Raw genomic sequence first — 7,662 nt, forward strand, 5'->3', positions numbered from 1 at the left:
TATAGCAAAGGAGGCAAGAACATACAATGGCAAAACAACAGTCTCTTCATTAAAAGGTGTTGGGAAAAATGTACAGCTATCTGCAAAAGAATGAAACTGGACCACTATCTTACATCCTACACAAAGATTATCTCAAAATGTATTAAAAACATTAGTGTAAGACCTGAAACATAAAACCCATAAAAGAAAACATAGACGGTAAGCTTCTTGACATTGGTCTTGGCAAAAATAAACAAATGAGACTGCATCAAATTAAGAAGCTTCTGCACAGCAAAGGAAGCCATCAACAAAACAAAAAGGCAACCTACTTAATGGAGAAAGTATTTGCAAGGTAAGGAATTAATATCCAAAATATATAAAGAACTCATATGCTTCAATAACAAAAAGGCAAGCAAGCTGATTAAAAAATGGGTAGAGTATCTAAATAGACATTTTCCAACAAAGACATACACATGACCAACAGGCACATGAAAAGGTGCTCAATCTCAGAAATTATTAGGCATATGCAAATTGGAATGACAATGAGATATCACCTTATGCCTGTCAGAATGGCTATTATCAAAAGACAAGAAAAAAACAAATGTTGGTGAGGATGTGGAGAAAAGAGAACCCTCATGCACTGTTGATGAGAACATAAGTTGGTGAAGTCACTATGGAAAATTTTATAGAAGTTCCTCAAAAAATTTAAAAAAGAAGTATCATGTGATCCAGCAATTTCACTACTGGTTATCAAACTGAAGAAAACAAAATACAAATTGGAAAAGATATATGCAACCCAAGTTCATTGCAGCATTATTTACAATAGCCAAGATATGGAAAGAAACTAAGCATGAATGCATGGATAAAATGAATGGATTAAAAAGAAGTGAGATATATATTATATGTCACTGCTATGACATGAATGAACCTTGACAGTATCATGCTAAGTGAAATAAGTCAGACAGAGGAAGGCAAGTATCTCATGATTTCACTTATATGTAGAAACTCAAAATCAAAACAAAGAAAACAAAAATGCGGACTCATAGACACAGAGAACAGATTGGTGATTGCCAGAGGGGAGGGAGGTTGAGGGCAAGAAGTGGGCAAGAAATTTTATAACTTCCAGTTATAAAATATGTAATTACATGGAGATACAATGTACAGCATGGGGAATATAGCCAATGTTTGATTAATACTTCATAAGGTAACAGATGGCAACCAGACTTACTGTGGTAGCCATTTCATAATGTATACAAATGTCAAATAATGATGTTGTGCATTTGAAACTAATATAATATTGCATGTCAACTGTACCTCAATAAACTAATTAAAGTTTATATTTCAATGCATTTAAAATATATGAGATTTGCATAAAAAATATTAACTTTAATCTGCAGATTGATTTTGCAAGTATTGGTTACTTTTCACTAGGCAATTTCCTAGCTTCCTGGTATTCGACGACATGGTTCTCCCCTTTATCCTTGGATAAATTGTGAAAAGACCAATTATTAAACTTCAAGATTTCACTGCCTTGTCTCCTGATTACATGGAGTCTATTTGGGTAAGTATATGTCATGTATATATATATATATATATATATACATATATATATATATGTATATATATATATATATGTGTGTGTGTGTGTGTGTATAAGTAATATATATGTGTACGTGTGTGTATGTGTGTATATATATGTGTATATATATATATATATATATATATATATGTCTTTGAATCACAATTGGATTTCTAGAATGGTAACTATATGTATCATTTTAAATTTCTTCTATTAATAAAAGATAAATATGCAATTTAAGTTTCTTCCTAGCTCCTTAGTCATTCAGTAAGAATAAGCATACATCTTAACTCTCTATTCTGGTAATGGATAGATAAGGGCCTAATTAGTCAGCAATGATTTGAAAACAGGAGCAGAAGAGAAGAAGAAACCTACACACTTCCAAAGAACTGGGGATAAAGTAAATGCATTCTTAAAAATGATGGTGAGTGAAGGTGTCAGTTGAGTCTTTATGATGGGTGTGGGTGGCTCAAAAATAAAGGAGAGAAATGAAGAACAAAATGTCACAGCAGGAACAATTTCTATCACTTATCTGGCAGCTCCCCTCACCAACGAACACACACTCTCATATACACATACACACACTCATATACATAAACTCTGTATGAGTATTAACAGTCACAATACAGCTGCCCAAGGCCCCTTTTGGAGGTTTTCCTCCTATGTATAATTTACATATAATATAATGCATGGATCTTAAGTTTACAACTTGATGAGTTTTGACAAATGTATACATCTATGGAACCACCAACTCAATGAAGATATAGAACATTTCTCATTTCAGAAAGTTCTTCATTCCCCTTTCCAGTCAATCAATCCCTCCTGTGACGGTTAATTTTAAGTGTCAACTTAATTGGGAAAAAGTGTCCAGATATGCGATCAAGCATTTTTCTGGATATTTCTGTGAGGGTGCTTGGGGGTAAAATTTACATTTAAATTAGTGGGCTTTGAGTAAAGCAGATTGTCCTCCATAATGTGACTGGGCCTCATTCAATTAGCTGAAGTGGAAGTTGAATCAGCTTGTTCTATCACTGAATAGAACAAAGGACTGGCCTCCCTCAAGCGAGAGGGAACTCTCCAGCAGGCTGCCTTTGGAGCAAAATCAGCAGTTTGGACTTCATCCGCAAATCAGCACTTCCTGGTTCTCCAGAAGACTGCCGTTAGACTCCAAATGCAACTCTTTCCTGAGACTCAGGCTTGCTGGCCTCCTCCATTAGATTTTGGACTTACTAAGCCTCAAAATTACATGAGCCAATTCCAATAAACAAACAAATGCATGTAAACATAAAATATATATTCATCCTATTGGAGAGAGAAAGTTGTATTTCCATCCTATTTCTGTTCCTGTGGAAAATCCAGTACACCCCTTTCATGCAATCACCGATTTCACTTATAGCCAAACAACTTTCTTACTTGCAGTTTTCCTCTGAATTAATAGCCCCTCTCCAGACATTTACCCAAACACAATCTTCTCATAGCAATACTAAAGTATGGAAGCTAGCATAATATTTAAATACATTATTTTTGCTTTTTTAAAAGTCAGGTCCATTATAGTATAATTTCCCTATAGAAAAATTCACTCTTTTCAGATGGATCTTAATAAATACATGCATATAATTGTATAACCACTACAACAAACAAGATACAGAATATTACCATCATGCCCAAAAGTTTCTAATGCGGCTTAATAGTCAATTCTCTCTTCGTATCCACAGGTCCCAACAACCACTAATGATTCCTAACCCTATATTCTCCTTTTTCCAGAATGTCATATAAATGGAATTATACCATACAATAGCCTTTTGTGTATGTTTTTTTTTTTCACTTAGCATAATGCTTTTGAGATTCAGCCATGTTGACCTGTGTAAGTAATTCCTTTTATTGCTGAATTCCACTGTATGGATGTACCACAATTTGATCATCCATTCATTCATTAGTTTACAAGTCTTTGGACTATTTCCAGGTTTTAGTGATTATAATAACACTGCTGTCTGCATTCTCAAAAATGTATCATACAGATACATTTTTTATTTCTCATTTAAATACCTAGACAGAGAATTTCTAGGGCAAATGGTAAATGTGTGATTAACTTTACCAGAAACCACGAAACTATTCTGCAAAGTGGTTGTACCATTTTACATTCCCAGCTGCAATACACAAGTGTTCCAGTTGCTCTGTATCCTTGTTAGGACTTTGTAGTGTTAGGTTTCTAAGAGCCATTCTAATAGGTGTGTACTGCTCACTGCTCTATCTTTGTGGTTTTCATTTGTACTTCCTTAATGCCTAAAGATGTGGAGCATCTTTTCATGTGTTTCTTTGCTATCTGTAGTAGTCAGTGTCTACTGATGTCCGCCCCCCAAATAATCCAGAGATATTGATATTCACATCTCTATGTTGCACTCTTCTAAATTTAATAAGGCTGTGTAACAAGTAGTATACTCTGGAACTGATGGTGTGTAACTTCTAAGGCTACATCATGATAGCTAGTGCTGCTTCCTCCTTGATGTATCTTGGCTCACACTTTGAGGTAAGCCAGCTGCCAGGTAATGAGGGAATTCAAAAATACCTAGGGAGAGATCCACACAGTGAAGAATTCAGGTCTCCTGATAACAGCCAATATCAACTTGTCAGCCATGTGACTCAACCATATTGAAAGCAGATCTTCTAGCCCTTAGGTAAGGCTTCAGATGACACTCAAACAAACAACCCTAGCTAAGCTGCTTCTTATTTTCTGACCTACAAACACTGTAATAAATGTAATAAATGTTTATTATTTTAAGCCAGCAAGTTGTTTAGTAAATTGTTAAGCAGTAATAATTAACACACCATTCATATGTTTTCTTTGGTAAAATGTCTGTCCAAACCTTTAGTCTATTTTTAAAAATGGGTTCTCTTCTTGTTACTGAGTTAAAAGTTCTTCATATACTTTGGCATAAATTGTTTATAAGGTGTTATTCAAGTATTTTCTTCCAGAGTTTGGCTTATTTTTTTTTATTTTCTTAATAGAATCTTTCAAGAGAACAGATTTTATATTCTGATAAGTTAAATTTGAGTGTGTATGAGACAGAGAGAGACAGAGAGGGAGAGATTCATGCTTTTGGAAAGATTCATATCTAAGAAATCTCGACCTAATGAAAAGTCAAAGGATTTTTTTCCCATTTTTCCTTCCAGAAGTTTTATAAATTTAGGTTTTACTTTTAGATATATAATTCATTTTCGATTTAAAAATATGATGAGTTCATTTTTTGAAAGCCTAATTGTTTCAGCACCATTTCTTAAAAAGACCATTCTTTCTCTATAATAAGCTTGGCACTTGGTAAAACAAATCATTTGATTAGGACTCTATTGAATATATAAATCAATTTAGAGAGAGAATTGACATTTTAATAGTTTTGATTCCTCTGGTGCATGAACAAGATATATTCTCTCCATTTATTGAAATGTTCTTTGATTTCTCTCATTAACAATTCATAACTCTCAACATAAAAATCTTACACATATTTTGTTAGATTTATTCTTATGCATTTTATATTTTGATTCAATATTTATGGCAGTGTTTATTAATTTCAAATTTTAATTTTCCATTGTCAGTATAGACAAATATAGTTGATTTTTATGTATTGACCTTTTATCTTGTGACCTTACTTAAACTCACTTATAAATTTTAGTATCTTGGGGTGCCTGGGTGACTCAGTAGGTCAAGCGACTGACTTCAGCTCAGGTTATGATCTTGCTGTTTGTGGGTTCAAGCCCCACATCAGGTTCTGTGCTGACAGCTCAGAGCCTAGAGCCTGCTTTGGATTCTGTGTCTCTCTCCCTTTCTCAAAAATAAATAAACATAAAAAAAATTTTTTAAATAAGTTTTAGTGGCTTTTGTTGTAGATTTTTAGGGATTTTCTATTTAGACAATTATGTCACCTATAAATAAAAATAATATTATTTCTTCTTTTGTAATCTGTATGTCATTTATTTATTTTTTTAATTAAAAATTTTTTCAATGTTTATTTATTTTGAGACAGACAGAGAGCACCAGTGGGAGGAGGGGCAGAGAGAGTGGGAGACACAAAATCCGAAGCAGGGTCCAGGCTCTGAGCTATCAGCACAGAACCCAACTCGGGACTCCAGCCATGAGATCGTGACCTGAGCCAAAGTTGGACACTTAACCGAGTCACCCAGGCATTCCTGTATGGCATTTATTTCTTTATCTTACTCCACTGTACCAGCTAGGACTGCCAGTACAATGTTAAATAAGAATGATGAGAGCAGACACTTTGCATTGTCTCCAATTGTTGGGTGAAGGCATTCACAGTCTTTCATCATTAAGTAAACTACTACCTGTAGATTTTTATATTTATGCCCTTTATGAAGGTGAGGAAATCTCTTTCTGTGCCTCATTTGCTGAGAGTTCTTTAATGATGGATGTTGAACTTTTCCAAATGTTTTTACTTCATCTACTGACATGATCAATTTTTTTCTTTGTTTTTTTCTTTGTTGATATCACTTACATTTATTTTTTTTTCAATGCTGAACTAACCCAGCTGCTTTTAAACACCCTACACAGTATAACCTCACATATTCTACCATATTTTGCACATGGTGCAATCACAAAACCTAATCTGTGGTACCTCACTACCTTCTTAACGATGCTCACCCTCTGACCCACAATGCCCTTTTCTTTTCACCTATCTGAATCCCTGTTTTCTTTCAAGGTCAAGTTTAATTTCACCTCCTCCATAATCCTTTCTCCAGTTATCTAAATTCCCTTTCCATGGGCTAATCATTGGATGTAAGCACTCTTCCAATCCATTTTTTATCAGCAAAAGCCATGTCCAGAAGAGCAAGAAACTGCTTGGGATCAGGGGATAGAGACAAGGGTCAGTGGAGGAGAGTAATGATGAGGCAAGGTGGCATAATATTTCAGTATTACAATTGGTGTTTTTCTCCTATTATAATAATACAGGGAATTTCTTGTTCTAGTTATGGGGAGATTCCAGTAATGTTATGCTCATAGATAATCCTCCTCCCACCCTTACTGCTCTTGGAACAATTCTGGAAGACTGTAGTCCTTTATTTATGGTGGAACTGCAAAGATAAAAAGAACCTCCTGTTTCTCTGAAAATCCTTTGTAAAAATATATATGAAAGAATAAGATAAAATGTTACATTTATTCACTCACTAAATCCTCAGCAGTAACTTGTGTGAAACACTGTGTTAAGCTTTGTTGGAGATATAAAAACAAACTCTATTTGACGTATCTAAATTTAAATTACATGTAAAATACTGAATCTACTTATACTTTCTTGTACTGAAATCTCTATTTCTTTGTAATTCCCCACTTCAGACACACACTCAGCTTCCTTCTACCCAAGGAAAAAGGGCTATTTAATACACAAATACTAAAATATATGGTCACATAAATATTAACATAAAGTTAACACTATTTTGAATAGTTTTACACAACTAATTCCATTATCAAACAATTGTGAAATATAACATTTAATTTTTAAAAATCATTTTGAGTATTTTCTCATAATCTCTGAATAGAAAACCCATTTGAAATGTAGCCAACTGGTTTTCATTAAAAGTCAAAAATGAAAAGCATCGTGGTTAAAGCTGGGTTTCAGAATTAAAACCGTATGGGAGCTCTGAACAGTGCAACTTTTGGCACTGTCAGGATTTCTTGTGATGAAACTGGCACCTGTTTTCATGGAAGTATTTTGCCACCTATGCATTTGGACATTTTCAGTTTTGGCCTTAATAACAGTATCCAGATGATTATTAAATTACCTAGGTAAGGAATTTCAAGTTGTTAAATGTTCCTTTTTAAAATGTATTTGTCTTCGTATAGCAGACATAGTACAGAGTAATTGCCTGGGAAAACAGAAATCGCCAAATATTGGACTAGTATCACCCCCACTCAGATCAGAATCTTAAGAGACAAGAGTAAAACTTTGGTGATTTCCATGCTCCAAGATGAAAAACAAAGAAGATAGTCTTATACTGTAAATGACAGTGGGGATTTTTCTCCCTTATATTAGAACTCAGCTAATTAAAATTCAGCTGGAATTTACAGTACTCAATGGTCAAATCAATGTATGCCTTGA

The sequence above is a fragment of the Leopardus geoffroyi genome, chromosome A2, assembly GCF_018350155.1.
Source record: "Leopardus geoffroyi isolate Oge1 chromosome A2, O.geoffroyi_Oge1_pat1.0, whole genome shotgun sequence".
NCBI classification, from domain to species: Eukaryota; Metazoa; Chordata; class Mammalia; order Carnivora; family Felidae; genus Leopardus; species Leopardus geoffroyi.